We start from the raw sequence: 21,492 nt of genomic DNA, 5'->3' as shown, positions 1-21,492 counted from the left end.
ATATAAACCATATTAGTTAATCATATTTTTTGTGATAACATTTAACAACACATTAATTTTTTTTATCAGTTTTAGTTTAATTAAATTATATTTAAGCTAAGCGACAGGTACTAGCTACTATGTAGCTCTTGTTTTATTTGCATATGATAAATTTAGTTATAGTTAATTTTGTATTTTTAATTAATTAAATAATTATATTTAAATGACATTATTTTAGATGCATATGATAAGTTTAGTTATAGTTAATGTCTTTTTGTTTCATGATAAGAGTAATGTTTTGTATGTAATCCGACCATAAACCTACCTCCACACAAAGATTTGATTGCAAAAATTTATAGAGGTGTATAGACTCTATTCCCTAGGCATTTGAAGCTATAACTTCTTATGATGAAGCACAAGTTCTGATCATTAAGCTCACTCAATTTGTACATTAAAATTGTTTTATCAAATATTTGTGTTATTAATATTTTAAGGTTACTTATTTATTATAGAGTCTTTTGTAAATTTTGCAATTAAATGAATAATTTTTTATTTTTTTTTTTCTTTAAATTAGTTCATCCTAGGATGATGAAAGCTCCAATCTTAGATGGAAAAACAATATGCTCAAAATTATGCAAAGTCTTATCAAGTCGAAACGCCTTATCTCTTCAATTAAATCTTACCTTTAAACCTTCTCAATAAAAATTGAATGTATGACCTCATAAAAACAAAACCCTACGCATCCCATTAATCTATACCTCATAAATAATCAAATAAATAATTAAAATTAAATAAAATTACTTTACCTATACAACTTAATTCTATACCCATAAATAATCAAATAAATAATTAAAATTAATTAAAATTACTTTACCCATACAACTTAATTAATTAACAAACAGTATCTTTTATAATTATAAAAACATATTCATTTTAAAAACTAATAATATCATCCATGTCATGGAGTTACACCTTCAATCAAGTGAGTAATTATATTTAAGTGAAATTGCTTTACCTATACATAATAAATCTAATGAATATGTATATTATATCATCCCTGTCGTGGAGTTACATCTTCAATCAAGTGAGTAATTATAGTTTAAGTGAGATTGCTTTACATATAGTGAATGAAAAATGAGTAATATCAATGTGTTTTTTTTCCAATCAGCAAATACGCGTATTACATCAATTTTGAAAGTTGATAGCATTATTAATGTCTTGGTTTTTTTTATGGTTTTTATTATGCATTTTCGATTGACAAATTAATAATAATAATAATATTTATTTTTAAGGTCATAGCTAACTCAGACATCAAATTGGTGTATGAGACTTTTTTTGTTTGTGGGACAAGGGACCTATCTCCGCACAGCGATTTGACTGCTAAGTCTATGAAGGCATACATACTCTAACCCCCTTTGGTTTTGAACCTGTGAAGTCTTAGGAGGAAACACATGCTCTTAACCATTAGGCCCACTCACGCTGTATGGTCCACTCAAGCTATATACTCAAGTGAAATTGCTTTACCTACACATAATAACCTGTTTAAAAAAAATAATTAAATTAATGTTTTTTTGGGAAACTATCAAATATTTGTATTAAAGTACGGTATCCATTTTCAAAGATGAAAGAGGAAACTATCAAATATTTGTACTAAAATATGGTATCTAATTTCAAATAGGAAAGCAATTATTTATCAAAGTTTAAGTTGATAGCATTTAACATAATGTAACATAATTAAATTGTTTTTGAAATGGCATTCATCCACATTTATATATAAAAATTAAGTGAAAACAATTTAATCATGTTAGGTATGTGAATTAGATTTGAGCATATAAATAGCACAATGTTTTTTGAGAATTTGAAGATTTAATTAAGACTAAGAAGTAGTAGGTCCAAAGTCATTCTCCAAATTATATTTATCATAATGTCATTCATTACTTTAGTCATTTGGTTTAGGTTGGACTTAGAATATTATGAAGACGTGAATTAATTTTTGCATTAATGTCACTTTGTTTATGAGATTTCTGTACTAATCATTTGGACACATATTCAATAGGTCAAGTTGGTTTCTTCACCTTCGCGCCTAATAGCATATTATAAGTTGCATCCACAATGTTGTGGGAAAAGGCAAAGAATTGAACTAAGTGATGAAACATTGTGTATTGTGTACCTTCAAGTTCAACATGCGAAGGTTTTTAGTCTTTTCACATTGACATGTTCTAAGTTTATTGATTGTTAACCTCTTTCCTTCTCTTTTTTGTGGCTCTAGTTCTCCCAACAAGTCAATTCTTATTTCATCGAGATAGATATAATTTAACTTTGAATATATCACGTGTTAAGAGGGATCAAATCCCTCAAGGTGCAAACCTTTCCTCGAGCTTCTTCCATTTTAAATAATATTTCACCTCGAGGGACTTAATCCCTCTCCACATGGTAGATCCAAAGTTAAGATAAAATTATGTTGGTTCTATATGTGTGTGTGTGTGTGCACGCATTTGTGTGTTACTTTAAACTTCATGTCGAGCAACACAACACTAAATTGTTTTAACCAAGATCTATCTTAACTCTTGATATATCAAGCACCAAGAGGGATCAAATCCTTCAAGGAGAAAACGTTTTCTCAAATTTTTTAATCTAAAAAATGTTTTTACCTTGAGGGTTTGATCTCCCCTCCATGTATGATAGATATGGAGTTAAGATGGATTTACATTGGTTATGTATGTGTGTGTGTGTAATTACATATCTTCCTCCTACTGAGCAACACACCATGTGCATGCCACATGTCAACTCCAAGTTGAGTATCTCAATCATGGTGAGCAATATTTCATCTTATTTATGGAGGACATTGAATTTTTTTTGTTATTAATATTTTTTTAAATATCACATGTTAATTCCATACTAAGCATCAAAGGAATTACACATCTCCTTCATATTAGGAAATATAAAATGCTTGCTTTCAATTACTTTATATATCAAAAGTTAAAATAAAAATATTTTATTTAATGTAGATATTGAAATATTTTATTTAAGGTGGACATTGAGATTTTTTTTTGTTATTAATATTATTTTCAAATGTTATATGTCAACTTCATATTGATCATAAAAGGAATTACACATCTTTTTTGTTAATAATTGGAGCAAGCACAAACGAGACAAAATATGGTAAAAAAGGCTTTATACCATTCTCAACCCATTGTATTGATCTCGTGATATGAATTTATAGTACATCATATTGACAATTCTAAATCGAGATCTCACTAACAACTCATTGTTGGATCATGGCAACACCTCATCAAGGATAAGGTGTATAACTCATATCAATGTGGTCTCAAACATTGTGGTGTATAGGGACTCACAGTTTAACATTCCTCCCCTCAATCACAAGTTTGATTAATTATACCAATGATTGTATCATCTTCAATATGAAATTTTTGAACTAAGCTTCGATGAAGATATGCCTAAAATATTGTTAATTCATCTAGAAGTGAACAATTTCCATGTCTGAACATTTCCATTCTTTCTGACTATCATTGATTTTGAGGGGACTAGTTGTTATGTTGATTGAATTTTTTATTGACTGATAAGACTTTGAATCTTGAAACCTGACTATCATCATTATTATCTAGTATTCCCCCCTATCAGGTGCAAGGTGAGAATTTTGTTGAAAGGATCCAAGCTAGAACTTTGGATTCTTCTATTCTTTAATTATTCATTGTTGAAAGTATCCAAATCAAAACTTTGGATTCTTTATGTGGTGGTCTTGTTGGTTGACCACTAGTTGTTGTAACTTCATTTCGTGGTTTTTATGGTTTACCACTAAACATCTTTACTCTGTCAATTTACTCTCCCCTAAAGGTGTAGCAAAGTTTTTTTTCCTTTCATTGTGCTCCCCGCTTTAGGTGTGGAGTGATTTGGATTGGATCAATATATTACTTATCATCCATCTTCAAGATTTTAAGAGTGGAAAATGTCGAGGAATCATCTCATAGGATCATTTCTACTAGTGGGACCCAATTTGGAAAATTGAGGTGTGAAACCTTCTAAGATGAGTTTGAGGCATTAAATTGTGTTTTTCAGGGATAAAACTTTGTTTCTTCCATGCAACACCTTTTCGCACTATTTACACACATATACCTTTCCAACAATGCAAGAATCACCTTAGAGTATGTGTGCAAAATTTATGCCACTCAAAAGTTGACCTTCCTGTTTTGACCACCATAATTCGAAAGGATGTCATGTCAATGATCATTCTTCATGGAAAAGGGGCTAGCCCCTTTATCAGGATGTGCTATAATCAATTCACTAGGAGGAAAAGTAGTTCCATTCTATTTGGGTGCACTTTATTCCATATATAAGCGGAGTAGCCAAGAGTGGATAGGGAGAGATAAAATAGAGATCATTTGTGAACTATAATAGCCCACAAGCCATTGGAATCACTTCTTTGTATTTGCATCCATTTTCCGTTCAAAGAACGAGAGCAAAACAACCTCACCTTCTAACTAGATTTTCTCCCGAAAGAGTTTCCCACACTATATTTTGTGTTAATTTATGGTTTGTGAGTTTATTTTCGCATTCTTTATTTTATGCATAATTCTAATTTGCATGCATACACAATAAACAATAATTTACAGATCCAAAAGCATAAGGAGAAATAAACCCTTGTAGTGTAGATTTCATATTTTTTAATATATTTTATGTTGCGACGAATTTTCCAATGAAATATCCACATAAATTTACAGATCATGGAGAGTATCAATCTTTGACTTCAAATAACATACATAATTGGATATGAGTCATGCCCAAAATCATTTCTTTTGTCATTTCTTCTTTTTTTGTATCTTTACCTTTATCTTGACTAGGTGGTAAAATGTATACATATACATCTTCTTTACTTATTAATTCCACCTCCTGGAATCGATCCATCCATAATTAATTGTTTTATTAACCTATTTATTCTTTATACATTTTTCATATTAGATGATTTGTCTTCCCACAATAAAGATAAGAATGGCCATGAAAATTCTCCATATTACCAACTCTTTGACCATGTTGGCACTTATTAAAAAGGTTTTACATCATCAAGAAATCATGTGCTCATAAATTGAATTGGGTTGGAGTAATTTAGAATATGTAAGTTGTTTCCTTTGTAATATCCCAAGTAATGTCAATTCTGATTGAATGATAATTCTTTCCAAGGTCTAACAGACATCCTAAACAGATCGTTCTAAAACTATTGATGTTGTTCCTTTGATTCTTCAAATTTGTTGTTGTTGTTGCTTTCATTTCATGCTTGTGACTCACCTTCACTCAATGTTTCCTTCATTAATTGACTACATGGTTCTATCTCAATCATATTTTTTGTTTCCTTCTTATTAATCCCAAATTCCTTTTCAGCATCAACCATGTACATTATATCTTGTGCATCACAACTCACATCAACATTTTGCATGATTTCATCCATATCACATGTTGCATCAAACTTATAGATAAGATCCTCTATATCATATGTTGCATCAATATTCTCTAGTAGCTCCTTTGTATCACAACTTACATCAACCTTTTGGATGTGTTCATTTGTATCACAAGTTGTATTAGATTTTTGTATGAGATCCCATGTGTCACAAATTGCATCAACCTTAGTTGCAGATGTTACATCAAGCATGCCATCAATTTGATCTTGCCTTTCTCTTAATTTAATTGGAAGTGCATCAATCAATTGATCATTCACATTTATTTAATCTTGAATATTTATGCAATTCATTTCTATGATCTTTTAATTCTTGGATTTCTTGAGATGTGTATTGCAAATGCTTTCCTACTTTTCCCATTTGTTATTTTTCACTTGATATGCTCGCTTGTCACACTCGATTACACTCACTCTTGTGTATCACGCTTACTTGATTTTATGTCACCTTAGGGTGTTGAGTACTATCGATCATGCACCCTATGTGATTTTTATAATGACTTGATTTTTTACCTATTTATTTAACTTCACGTATGTCATAATTGATTTTTGACTTGGAAAAACATTATTGTCTTAAAAGAGTTTACAACTTTACCCTTGTATAATTCAACGCTCAAATTCTACAATTTATCCTTCAACTTTTACAATTCAATGCTTCAAAAGGTTGTTGTCTTTGTCATTTTGACAATGCTCAACAAGGAACTTTTGTTGTCCTCGTGCTATGAATGTTGAATATGATTTCAATACCTTGTTTCTCCATGTGCATTGTGATAAATTTCAATTAAATGTGAAATCTAGACACAAAATAAAGTGTCACGCATCCAAAAATCATACACAACCACAAATGATCTTAGAACCCCTTATTCCATTTTAGGGTGGTCTAGGAAAAGAAGCAAAAATATCATTGTATTCTCACATTCTCTCCGTAATAATGTTTACACAGATACAAATAGAAGCCTTTCAATGTTCTCCTTCCTTTTCAACATGGAAATTCTACTTTTGAGGTTTCAATAAACCTCTTTCGCTTCTATACTCAAGGGTTTACTTAAGAAATGAGTGCCTTATAACCTTCCCAAAAAATTAGTTCACCGCCAACTTAATTCCTTAAAAAAATTGGACTTCCCTCACTTTGCATTCAAAAAGTGAGTGCTTTTTCACCACTTAATTCTTTTGTCTTTAAAAATTGGAAAATCCACCTACAATGCACCACCCTTTTGTGTTTTATAAAAAATTTCAAATACAAACTAAAAATAATTAGTATTTCCACATGTGGGATATAAAATGACCAAGAATTACTTCCCATCAAAGTCATTGTCTTTGCTTTCAAAGTGATTTTTTCTACGCATGACGGTTCTTTTGACTATTGCAAAATGTGTGGGCCACTAAGCTAACCAGTCCCTATGGAGATGTGATTGAGCATTGGTTTGACAGTTTTTTGGATCGAGTCTTATGAAAATAGTGGAACCTTGTAGATGAAATGATCATATCGTTGGAAACTAGTTTGCTACCCTCATGTCAAGAAACTCTCGATCTAACAAATAAGAAAGCCATGACCAACAAATATGGAATAAAGGGTGGATTTTTTTTCCTTTTGTGTGAGCAGTCAATGGAAGGGAAGTACAGGGGAGATCCTCACTAGGAGTATGTGAATGCAATATTCTTTAATGGTAGAGACAAGACAAAATTATGGCAGAGACACTTCTAGGACAATGGGGAATGACTATAGATATGGCAATTCTTATAGTCGATACTTAAGAACAAACATATCAGGTCTTAATATAACTCTTTTCAACTTTTGGGGAAAACTTCACTTGATAACTCAATATTTGATTAAAGGGCATCAATCTGATCATGAATAAGAGACATAGCTATTATTTCAATTAAAGGTCCAAACCATACTAAGTGGCAACCAATGACTTGAAGTCACATCTATTGATCAAGAAACTACAATCGTTGATGATGTGGTTCCTTCAAACTGGAATATTGGTTATACATTCGAAGAAGATCCAATTTGATGTAGGTACCCTGCTTTTTGAGGCTATGATAGATTCTTTTTCATTGATGATTTTTAGGATTTCATGGCCTCCTTTTATTCATTGTTCTAACCTTCAAAATAATTGCAAGATCTACAAACATTGGTTTGATGTGAATCGTATGCTACATGACATAATACCATATGAGATTCACCCCAGCATTATAGGAGGATTATTCACCAGCAAGAGAAGTAGAGGCAACCTATGGGTTGATCTTCAATAAAGAAACTAGAACTGACACCCTTTAGAACAAACCTCTAGGACCATGAATCCTTTAATGCAAAAACTCAGGGTATACAAAACCTTGCTCAAAAGAAAATCAACAAGGGCCATAATTGTTAGCCATAGATAGCTACATTTGTAAAAAACACAAAGAATGGGAGTTGAAAAATATTGTAGAGCTCAAAAAATTGCACAAGGGGACACCCAATCTTGTTAGCAATGTTGGATTGTGGCTTTGTTCTATTTTCTACAACAGATCTCGGGAGGAAAACACTCTATATTGTGATAAATATTCTTAAACACTTTTGTGGACCAACTCAAATTCAAATCTCGCACATTCTTAAATCAAATATCACCCCAATCAAAATCTTAGAATGAATCTCATTTTACAATGGATCTCAAACATAAATTCAACGATTGTTTGCAGTGTGGCTTCTTCATGTCTATCTTAGCAACATCAACCACCTCAACTTAGTCTTCACGTCTCATGGAGAAATACCATAGCTCTGATAATATTAAGCTCTCATAATTTTGTTGGCTCTAATATTATCGACCACTTAACCATGACTTTCGTATTATCACCATTTCTTTACCATGGCTCAGATACCATGTTAATAATTGGAGCAAGCACAAATAAAACAAATTATGGTGAAAAAGGCTTTATGTCGTTTTCAACCTATTGTAGTGACATGATGATATGAATTTATAGTACATCAAACTAATAATTCTAGATCCACATCTCATTGATGACCCATCAGTGGATCATGACAACACCTCATCAAGGCTAGGGTTTACAACTAATATCAAAGTGGTCTCGGATTTTGTAATTTTCTAAAGACTCACAGTCTAACATTTCTCATATTAGGTTGTAAAAAAGACCTCTCAACATAATAAAAGGTACAAGAACTAAGAACAAACAATTCCCTTTAAAAAAAAGGAAACATCATTACTACAACATTAACAAATTATTAGAAAAAACAAAAAAAAAAAAAAAAAAACTTATAAATACAAATTTTGATACTAAATATGCAATATAGAAAAAAGCAATGCTAACAAATTGCTAACTATTCATTCAATATAGTAAAAAGCAATGGTAATCCATTCAATATAGTAGAAAGCAATGCTAACAAATTGCTAACTATACATTCAATATAGTAAAAAGCAATGGTAATCCATTCAATATAGTAAAGCAATGTTGTCAAATTGATAATATGATGTGCCTTCTAATTAAAATATCAAATATCTAGCTAATTTCTTAACCCTATATGGATAAGCACAATTGTCCACATCCCTCCTTAAAATTATTATGTAAGCAATGGTAATCCATTCAATATAGTAGAAAGCAATGTTGTCAAATTGATAATATGGTGTGCCTTCTAATTAAAATATCAAATATTTAGCTAATTTTTTAATTAGTTCAGCCTATATGGATAAACACAATAGTCCACATCCCTCCTTAAAATTATTATGTGATTATTAATCCTTGGCAAAGGCATTATAGGGACTATAGTGATCAATTTACAATTACTATAATCCCTTTGACAAGGACTAATAATCACATTTTAAATTTAAGGACGAACATGGACAATTATGCTTATCCATATAGGGTGAACTAATAAAAAAATTAGTTGAATATTTAATATTTTAAATTACTATGCACACCCTATTAACAAGGTGACATCATTGATTGAATGGATTATCATTGCTTTTTAACTATATTGGATGAATAGTTAGCAAATTTGTCAGCATTGCTTTTTATTATATTGCATTTTTAGTATCAATATTTGTATTTATAATTTTTTTTCTTCTAATAATTTGTTAATGTTGTTACTATATTTGAAGTCTTATGGTAGGTGTCACTTCTCCCAATGCATTTATTTCCCTTAAAAATCTTAATTTAACCTAACTTTTAATGTTTGATATAGTTATGCAACTGTTTCATTCCTTCAAATACTAAGCAAATTTGCATAGTGTGCAATCATAATGGAAAAAATGTCATATAGAATAATCACATAGAAATAAAAAAGTTTAGCATTGCCATGTGCTAACACTTTATCCCTCATAAACTTATCCTCCTTACTGCGTCACCACCTCATCTGCTTCACCATATCATTTCCTCATCAACTTTAACATAAGTTACAAAAAGAGGGTAGCAGTGCTTACATTACAAATAGAGACCATCTTAGTTCCTTCCTTTGGTTGGCTTGAGCTCATTTCCAAAGTGACTAAACAGAAAGAGAGACGAAGAATTTAACCAAAGCATGGTGTAGTTTCTTGGATAGATTACTTTCGGAAGAAATGGGCAATGTGGAGGAAATATTAGCCATATTTGTAGGGCGTGAGCTATTCTTCAGAGCCTCCTTACTTATTTATTGTAGCTATGAGATGATCTTCTTTTGGAACAAAATACAATATATGTTGCAGCTAAGGTAGAAACCATTTTTACACTCAAGTCTAAACAAGAATAGTAATCAAATACAGGGCATGGGTAGTCAATATCTTTAGTCCTCATACAATAGTAGTGATCATTAGGATTAGTAAGCCGAGTCAAGGTATGTCCTTGCCTCATATGCACATTTAAATGCAAGGTTTGGAATGTAATCCATTATCTAACAGTGAAAACAAACTTAGATTAGACAAGATCACAAAAAATATTGAAAGCCCGTATACTCAAGTGTTAAATCAACTAAATATAGCCAAATAGTAGTTGTTCCATATACACAACTAGATGACCTTGTTACAAAGTTACCTAAAGACCTAAAGAACTTGAGGAAGTATGAATTTCTAATACTATATGCGAGACAATGATTTTCAATGGATTGTTTTCTTTCAAAGATGTTAGTGATCATCATGGCCCTCAAGAAAAATTTCATGAAAAAGATGTTCCCCGAAAATCAGGTTAATAGTCCACATTTCTAGTGAAAGAATAAGCATGGAAACATTTGTTATTGCTACTAAGATATCATATCTCTTAGATAAAATTGTCTTGGGTAGAAAGAAGACAATTGAAGTGGCATGTCACATATATCTAGAAATCATATATGATATTGTATGTAAACCATTTAATGAGTCCACTCTTTCCATTTTAATGTTATTTTTCCATGGTGATTCCTAAATCAAATTAGTAGCGAATGTCTGAAAAATACTTTATAAGATCGTTAATGAAATACAATGACTTTGAAAGTTTTTTATGTATAAGTTTCATGTTGCAAGTTATCTATATCAAGTATTATGTGCTTAGATGTAAATCATTTATACAAACCAAGGCAGTACTCCAAACAATAAGACAAGAATGATATTATATATAGGGTCCAACTAACTTCATAGAAATTGAAAAATATCACACAAAACCAATTTTTTTACAAGTCTATATAATATATTAGTTATGTTGATTGTCCTTCCCTGGAGCACCAAATGTGGTTGTAGAGGACACAATATAGTCGGTTCAAATCCAATACTAAGGCACTTCTAAGTTGAAGCATAACGCAAATTCTAAAAAACAAAAAAATGGGTGCATGCCCATAACACTTAGAAAGAAGCAACAAACCCTCATTCCTTGGACACATACAAGAGATATTAAAGTTTGTGGAATACCTGATGTATCAAACTCATAGTATCAATAAAGAAATTGAATGTCCTCATAAAGTAATATTCTCGCCATTTGATCATCTGTATGCCATGATTGATCTCTTATTTAGCTTCACACTTGGCACTATACTTAATAACACTCTAATTGAGGATAATTATAGCAAATGCATCAGGGAAATTGAACTTGATAGCACCCCCTACATATAAACTCACTAACCAATTTAGCATTTGCTACTTTGGGGTTAGATAGCCCATCATGCATGCCAGAGTTTCCTCACCAAGATACATTGTTGTGCTTCTAAAGGGGCCCAACTGCAAGACATAAAGAAATTATTCAATAAATGGCTTATCTTAAAATAATCTCCATTTTAAGCTCAAAACAAAGAAGAACAAATCAATACAACTTGATTGCAGAAACCTAGTTGACTACATGTATTGCATACGTTGTTTAAGGAAAAATCCAAATTATACAAAAGACAAATTGATAATCAATGATTCATCTACCTTTCGGGAACATTTTTAAAATATCCATATATAATGTGAACGCATTGTCGGAGATGAACACATTATCTAGTGGAATTCTTTCACCAAAGAATGTTGAGATAAAGCATATTTTGGTAATAATTTAACAGATCAACGATATGATTATTTTTATTGTGCCTAACAGATGTACAAATGTACCATCTCAAGATCTACCTATGAATATTGTAACTACAATATTTATGTACATTGCACTAAAAAGACAAAATTCTAAAAACAAGAGTAGAGTTACAACAAGCAGGATGTAGTCTAGTTGGTTCTCCAATTTAGTTAATCTCCAACGGAATCCAATTCCGCACATAGAATGACTCGGGTCCTCATGCAACTTAGCAATTAGATAACACACGTCATATGCAAAGGCCACTAGATTTTTTTTTCAATATTTGAACAAATCAAATTGAAGAAAGAACTATGATCCCTAAAACATTAAAGCATTGTATGTACATGTTGTAATAAGGTGCTTCTCTTAAATAGGAAGGTGCTTCACAAAAGAATCATATGTTGCATGTAGGAGTGTGATATTAAAGAAAATAAGCCATGATATAATCTTGAAGCTAGACACTTGGTTGCAAATATAGGAGACATGCTCAAGGTAAACCATAGAAAATACAATTGCCAAAGAAAGGTTGTAGAAGCAGGACACATAGAATTGATGCAAGGGTTATAAAATTACCAAATGAGATGGACCGTTCCTTAAGGGTCATAAAGCTTTTGGTGGGGCCTACCTAGAATTTGCTTTGTCGAATGTTCAAGAATAGAGTGTTTTTTAGGATAATGACAACACATAAACAATGCCTTCAATAACAGGTATGGTGGAAAGGTCTATAGGTTGCACAAACAAATGCTTCAACCCGTTGGATACCTATTTTTGTGGCGGGGACATTACTACTTATAATATAACTTGTTTCTCTTACCATGTGTTCAAATAACATATTATGTGATTATTTCTCTTAGCATATATTCAAATAACCTAAGTAAAAGTTGTGTGATGTTATTTGTTTTAGCAATTATACTTACAAGTCCCAACTCAACATATCAATTATATGTTATCAAAATTTTATATGAGTAAGAAGGTTACTTTATTTCTTGGATGAGGAGTCTCAAACACAACTTCCATTGTTACTCTTCTAGTACCATCTATACCCAAAAACACTTCCACCCCACATCACAAGTTGGTTGTTATTATAATCAAACAATTAATATGGTTATATAAATTATTGAAATAAATAATAAATTAGATTAAATTATTTTATACATAAGATCTAAGTGATAATTATATGTCTATATTACAATGGCCTATATTATAATGTATTTTGATGTTAACATTTTTTATTATGAGAAAAACAAAACAAAAAAAATCAATGTTTTTATTTTCATGAATTATGTTATAGATTACACTGAAGTAAAACAAATAAACAAACTCCATTGAAACAACAACAACAAATAAAGAAACTCCATTGAGGTACCCATTAAACCGAAACAACAACAAATAATTAAACATTATTGAAGTACCCATTTAATTACACATATGTTGTAGTGGTATAACAAACTATAACTTAGTTACTTGATAACAGTAGGTATTGTTAAGATGGTTTCATGGTTCAACTCATAAGCTTGTATTCTAAGCATCCTTGGGTATGTTGAACATCCTAAATCACCATAGATCAAACTTCAATGTAACATACCTCTATGACACACTAAAAAAAATATATTGGTATATTTAGTAATCAATTCTCCATTTGGATAACACATATTACTATAATATCGACATAATCATTATTCATATTTCCTCTAGAATGTAGAGTTAAAGGTTGAGTTCTCACTCTTATCCCAAAACTGCTTATTTTATGATTGCAAATACTTTATAAGTGGAATATCGCATGCTTACACCATAAGCATTTATATCTCGAATTAATTACAAGCTTCCATATAATTCTTACGGAATAAATTAGACTTATGATCCTCCTTTATGATTCTCTTTTTAATGTGGTAGCAATCTATACATATATATTTATTTTTGTTCCATCACTAATTTATGCAAGGGTTATTGTTTTGTGTATATATTTATATAAAGGTTAGGGACTCCACCATTTTTCTTCCTTAATCCAAGCATGTAAAGGTTAGCCTCATACTTATCCTTCCGTTGTAGATCTTGGCATAAAACCTTCATTTGAAATGTTCTAACAACTTGGTGGGTCATGCCTTGCTTTACTATGCACCTGAGATGGTGCATCACTATATTATTGGGACCATTGTTTGGCCACGTGGTTAGTTTGATTGAGCCATGAATAGGCTCCCCACCTGCCTTCACATGTCCAACCATGGAAACGTGTACCATTTAACCAACAATTGGTAAATCAACGGTGGAAATATTGAGGGTTTCTATTAGGCAAAAAAAGGTTTGTTCTCTAATTCAATTCAATGAAATGATATTTTAAGGTCCATGAGACTAAAAATAGTCTATGAGACCATTAGTTCCCCGTTTTTCGCTTTTTGCAATTCAATCCTTTTACAATTCAAATTGATGATGAGTTGGCCCAACCTTCCAACAATCCCTCGCTAAAAAGACAATGCCAAGAAATCGATGCTAACATGTTCTCATAACTATCTCTGATGTCTTTGAATGCATCACATTCTAAAATGAAATGTTTTTCTGATTCCACAGCCCCAAACGTGCAAAATGTACACACCCGTTCTTCCCAAGCTTCTTTAGGCCTTTTCCACCGTCCTGTTTCACACCAAAGTTGATGTGATTTGGTCCTTAATTAAGCAATAAGAACCTTTTCCCTCCACGAAATGCTAGCTCCAATGAAATCTTTTTGTTGTAGATCACACGTAAGGTTGAATTCCTCATTGTAATATTTCTTCTTTCTACCCAACTCTTTTCCCCATACCTTTTTACGAAACTTCTCCATAAAAAATACTTTAGCTCCTTGCTATTTGTGGGACAGGCATTGAGGTAGATATTCCATTTTTGCATCCATGTGTAGTTTTGATTCATCCATGTTTTCTTTATTTCACTCATGCCTTCATTGAAGATAACATTAGGCCATGTACCTACTCCCATTTTCTCAATTCTTTTTAGATATTGTATGAGACGCACCATAGCAATTGCTTCAATGAGAGTTACTCCTGTTTCACTCAACATTATCTCATAAGGTACTGAACTTTTTATTTTGAATTTGCACTTATGTGGCAAGAGTGTCACTCAACTTTTTTCTACTACCAGGTTTGGATTTTACACATTTCTACTTCCATTAACAGTAGTAACTTCTACTCCTTCTACGTGTCACCTTGTATAAAATTAGTGGAGGCACATTTCGACTCTGCATAGCAGAATTGGTAAGACTGGGGTTGTAGATTTACACTTGGCCTTCTGCATTTCAATCTTTCTTTGGTTCTTGGGGTATAATGCTTAATATAATACATTTTCCTTTTTGTGACATAGGTTGATAGGGAGAAATTCTCCCAGAGATGCAAATAATTTCCTATAAACTCCCTCGCTATAGTCTACATTTCTCATTGCTTGCCCCCCCTTCAGGTATTCTTTCCTTATCATTATTATTTCTATAATTTTTTGTAAGGGTTTTACATTGTTGTAGGGTTTTAATTTGACATGTTCCCCTTTTTTATACAGTCATCTTGTGAGGGACAACGTCTATCCCTTGTTCTTTTGACTAGGGCAAATCTTCTTAGGGTAAGTTCGTTTCATTCTCAAATTCTTCAAGCATTTTTAATTTATAATTTCATATCTAAATATCTCACAAACTAGGGTTTTAAGGGTATGACCCTGGCACACCACTATCATGTTTTTGGTGTAGGAATTGGTCATGACTGTGTAATCTTATGACATGAATGTCTTTCCTTATTAAATATTTGGTTTATTCTTAAGGGTTTTTATCCCTTTTTCGAATTAATACTCTCACCCTTACTAAAAATGTACTAACAAAGTACTCCTTTGCTTATCTTGTAGATAGATCACACAAGTATGGGAGTAACTATTTTCTAGGTAGTTTTTTCCCTTCCACACATTATTTTGTCATTCTTTAGTAGTGTGATAATTTACACTATAATACCCCTCATGTTTCCTTTTTACTCGGCTTTTTTTTATGGCCATGTCATAGGTACACTTAGTCAATGGAGTCGCATAGGCATTGCTCTATTCCATTTTTTGGATTTCCTCTTATACCCGTGATTTAATTTGACTTTATTCTTATAGGTTGTCACACTTTCTTTATGGCTACTTATCAAGAATCTACTTTGTAATTTTATTTCCTTGGTTCCTCAATAGAGGACACAATGTGAGTGTTATATTTTTGTGCTAATCATTAATAGCATTGCTTTGTTTCTTCCCTAAGAGGGTTTTTAATTTTCAAAGGTAATATGTCACTTAGTTGGTTTAGATATTGTTCAAAGGTTGAGAGCCTGTATTTTTATTTTTTTTCAATGAATGGGTCCATCTTGACCTATTTTATATTAACATTTTGGAATTTTATGTGAATATAATATTTGGTTGGATTGTATTTATATAGGGTCTGATGAGCCCCAAATTTGGTAACTTGTTGGGCTCATTTGGCCTAATTATCCTTGTTCAATCCTTCATTTTTCATAGCTTATGCATTATTTTTCAATATGTTTATGTCATTTATACGAATAAGGGTAGTCACTCTTCCTAGGTGGCTAATACGTGCTCATTTCAGGTTTTTTGACACATGTTGGAGCAAAACCGAGCAATCATGGGCTGGAAGATAACCAAGCTTGGGGTGAGGATTTGTAGGGGGATTGTCTATGGCATTAAATAGCCTTCCTCGGGATCTTCACCCCCAACTCCGAGCTCCAAAGGCCACCAAAACTGGATCTAGAAGGCAGCCAAGCAGATTTTGGAAGCAACTGTCTACTCACAGTTTGGGCAGCCAAGTCCCATAGATTTAGGAGGCCAGCTAGGGCCCTCGTGGTGTATAAATGTTAAGGCCTCAGCCTTCGTGAGGGACTTTTGGAAACTCTTGCATACTTTGCACTACAGTGCTGCTAGCTTCATTTTGTTCTCTTGTAGCCATTTTTGGCATAACTCTTGACTTATGATCATGTTTTGATAATGAGAAGCAGTCCGATTTGATACCAACTCTGAGTTTTCTATAGGAGCCATAGCTCTCGGGGTTGGGCCCAACCTGAGAGCCTAGGGCTTCCTTCTTTGTACTGTTACCTTTTCTTTATGCATCGTGATTTTCCTTTTATGCATTTGAAACGTGTTTCTGTTGAGCAGATTTAGTTGTGTTGGTTAAATAGGTCACTGGTTATAAATAGAATTGCTTCAGATGTTTAGAATAGATTGGTAGGATAATAACAGATAAAGCTCCAAGAAAAGGGTCAACAACACTCTCAGTTTCACCTCATCCTTATTGGATCAGGGGCTGGAATTGCAGAAACAGTGCTACCCCAACAAAAACACTAGTTTGCTTGACCATGCAATCCTTGGTGTACTGTTTTCATTTGTAGAAGTTAGTTATGAGTTCAGATCTCTGAAATGTTTCTTTGCTTGAGTGATGTACATGGTTCTCTTTACAAATAAAGCTGTTGTTCATTTGTTTCATTGACAGTTAGAGTAGATTAGCTAAGACTTTGATTGTGTGCAGGACTTTGTTGATTCGGTTAAATGTACACCATGCAGGGCATCTCTACCACTCTCTCATCCACCTAAGCCTCGTCCAAGCCAGCTGCTCCATCTCCTAGTTAGGTTCCTCATCTCACACCTGTCCTTTTTCCCACATAACCCTACCTTCTTGCTCCATCATTGTCTTAGCCCTCTTTAAGCCAATTCAGCCTTCTACACCCTCTCACCACTCCATCCACCAGTCCCTGGGTCACACCAGGCCCCTATCCTACCTCCCTATCCATTCATGCATCTTCCCTCACTCACCCATCCTCTAAGATCCACTTTTTAAACATCCTGTAGAAATTTCTGAACATCCTGTAGAAATCTCTGAACATCCTGTAGAACCCCTGCAGACTTCCTGTAGAAGCTCAAAAATGAGGTTTCTTGATAGCCAAACTTTGTGAAACTCTCTGGAAGAGTGTTAGGGACTCCTTATACCCTCTCTGAACCTTCCCAACCTTTTCCAAGCATTTCTCCTCCTTGATCCACCCCTGCACAATAAGAAGCCAGTTAAAAGCACATGCATGATAATTCTGATAACTTATTCAAAAATACAAAAAAATGTTTTCTTCAGATAAAGATAGTCTAGACACATGTATTTTACCTTCATAGAAGTAATGGCATCTTTTTTAGTAGTTTGCATTCTCTCCTCTGCATCAGTAGGACTAGCTGGTAGAATTAGGGTTTGCTAGGGTTCGTGTTTTCCTTCAGTTTTTCAATCTCTTTTTGCAAATAGATTAGGTTCCTTCAAGTTAGCTTTCATCCATCAATTAAAAAGCTTCTTCTAAGAGCTCATAGAAGTTGGCTTAAGCTCGTAGCGGACTTGTGCTAGCTGACCAAGTGACAGTTGTGGCAAGAGCTAGTACTTGTGCATACAGCACCGTCGCTTCCAAGTTTGTTACGAACTATCGGGTTGATAAAAGTAAAGACGGGAGTCCCAGGAGTTGCAGCATTATTGCTGCAATACTGGAGCCCACCATATTTTTGGCGCCGTTGCCGGGGAAGCATCAGAGTATTGGTGATTGTTGCTTTTCTTCTATTTTCCTACTCTTGCCTTCTGCAAAATAGTTTATTTCATTTCCATTCTGCAATTTCATTTCCGCAAAAGTAAAGTGTATATTCCCTGCTTTCATAGATTAGCATTTCAATTCAGCAAGCGTAGACTAGCATTTCATTCCTGCAATTTCATTTGAGCAGAATAGATTAGTCCTTTCATGCTTTCATTTCAATTCCGCATTTCCATTCCAACAAGATAGATTAGTTGCAGTTCAATCTATTTTAGTTTTGTAGGTACCAGAAGAAAAAACAAAAGAAATCAAAAGTCTTTCCATTTCATGCCTCGTAGGAATAGAGATATAACCAACAAATTCTTACCCAACACCCCCACCACTTCACTAAGTCACCCTTCTCTCTTCTTTGGTGACAGTGATCCGGAAGAACCTATAGGTGAGCCTCCTGAGATATACGAAGATCCTATAACAGAAGAAGAGTTAGAGAACACTCCATCTGAAGCCATGGCTGAAAACCGAAACAGTAGAAGAGAAGATGAGAGAATAGAAGGTGCCTTTCCCATCCGAGAGACCAATGGAGACATGAAAATGAAAAACATAAGCCCCTCCTCTTTACCTGACTTCCATGGATTGACTATTGAAGACCTTGATACCTTCCTGTTTGAGTTTGCTGTCCTTTGTCGAACCTATGACTATACAGAAGATGAGCAAAAATTGAAACTCTTTCCCTCTACCCTCAAGGATGCAGCATTACGCTGGTTCATGGGGTTACTTGGAAATAGTATCACCACTTGGGCTCAGATGCAGCAAGCTTTCAATACCAAATATCGGGACTACTGTAGGTCTAAGGAAGCCAAGGGAGAAATCTTTCGGATGACCATGGGAAACGATGAGTCTTTAGAAGATTACGAGGAAAGGTTCCAGCTTAGCTATAAACGGGCCAGGTGCACACTTGACCCCGAATCTCTAAAGCTGGTCCTGCTCCGAGGAGTCCCTGAAGATCTTCTAGATACCCTTCACATGCTAGCTGGAGGAGATATTTACCAACTACCTTATGAGGATATAAAGACTGTGTTTAGAAACCACTCTAGGGTAGCCCGAAAAAGAGGTAGGGGAAACCCACTTTCAGCTAGTACTACTTTCTCCAAGCATGAGTTTGCTAATCAGCTGGAGGACCTCAAAAGTGAGGTGAGACAGACCATTGCCATGCAACTAGATACCTTCCGAATCCAGCAGAAGAAAGAGGAAGCTGAGAGGGCTTTGGCCATCTTCTGTCCCAGGTGTACAAGGAAGCACCCTAAGAACGAGTGTCCATTACACTCAGTAGAGGTATGTTTCGTTTGTGAGGAGGACCACCCCACAAACCAATGCCCAACCTTACCTGGATTTAAGGCCATATACCAAGGGACTGAGGCACCCACCGAACCTCTCTACTTCCTCAACCAAAGGAGGCCGCATGGACCTAGACCTTACCAGCAGGGGATGCAAGGGACATCCCAAGCTTATTATAGCCCCAACCAATCTGCTCCTATGCCTTCTTTGGGTCCCCCTGCTCATCCTTCCTGGTCTGTACCTCCTCCATGGTCTTAACCACCTCAATACCATACTAAACCCACTACTCATTCGTTTCACTCACATGTCCAGCCACAGCCTCAGTGGAATGTACCTCAACCGGGGTGGAGGCCCCAATACAACACTCCTCCCGCCATTTTGCCTCCACCACCGGCTCAACCACAACCATTACCTCCTGCTCCTCCAAGACAACCCCAAATGCCTGCTCAACTGAACCTGAACCCCAACAACCGACAGGCCCAGCAGGTATATACTGGGGAAACAACATGCCCTACCTATGTTGTGGAAATCCAGGAGATCAACCTGCGATCCGGGAAGACTCTTCCGGATCGCCAACCTCCTCCCCCAGAGGACGAGGAAGATAAATAGGAAAGTGAACCCAAAGCCATTCCACCCTTTCCTGAGAGACTAACAGTAACCACACAACCCGACCCAGAAGAGAATGAGCTTCTGGGAGAACTCAAACAGTTGTGTGTGAGAATACCACTTCTCCAAGCCATCAAAGATGTACCGATATACAACAAATTGGTTAAGGAAAAGTGTTTCAGGCACCCAGGCAGGCGAAAAAGAGATGCCTCAACTATCAATGTCATAGGACAACTGTCTGATCTTATGTTGGGGCAAGTAATCTGTCCAAAGTATTTGGATCCTGGGAGTCCTGTAGTTGATGTCCACATCAATGGCACCATCATACCCCACACCTTGATTGATTTAGGGGCTACCATTAATGTGATGACCAGGGACACCATGCTCAAACTCAACCTTCAGGGTTCCTTAAGGAAGACCTCGACAGTCCTGCAGTTGGCAGATCGCTCCACCGTGACTCCCGAAGGGATTGTGGAGGATGTCTTGGTCTCTGTTGACTCTTGGGAGTATCCTGCAGACTTCTTGGTCCTTCAACCAAAGGCAAAGCTTACTGGATACCCCCTTATTTTGGGAAGGCCTTGGTTAGCCACTGTGGATGCTTACATAAGTTGCCGAGCAGGAAACATGACCATCAAAAATGGTCCTATGTCCAAGCAGCTAGTCCTATACCCTCCTGCCCAATCTCTGCTAGAGCATGACTTACCACTTTGGTTGGAAGAAGGAGAAGAGGATGAGGTATACTCTGCACCCTTGTGCTCCTTAAAAACCACCAGTGGAGGTCCTCAAACCGAGGATGATTTGATTGAGACCTTGATTCAGAATCCGCCTCCCAGTGCATTGTCCTTAGAGAAATTGGTAGAGAATACTCAAGCCAGCACCTTAGTGGACTTCTGTGTGACTAATCCAACCTCTCCCAGAGTTAAAAATGTGGAGTTTGGCCCTGAGAGAACGTTAAAGATCAGCTCCTCCCTATCTCCTTCCCAGGAAAAGGAGCTGTATAGCCTGTTGGCCAGTCATATAGATGCTTTTGCTTGGAGCTATAAGGAGATGAAAGGAGTCCATCCT

The sequence above is a fragment of the Pinus tabuliformis genome, chromosome 3_2 (assembly GCF_031772625.1).
Source record: "Pinus tabuliformis cultivar Carrire ecotype Pingquan chromosome 3_2, CPIR1, whole genome shotgun sequence".
In the NCBI taxonomy this organism is placed as follows: Eukaryota; Viridiplantae; Streptophyta; class Pinopsida; order Pinales; family Pinaceae; genus Pinus; species Pinus tabuliformis.
The sequence above is the reverse complement of the archived record's forward strand: the minus strand, read 5'-3'. Positions refer to the sequence as shown.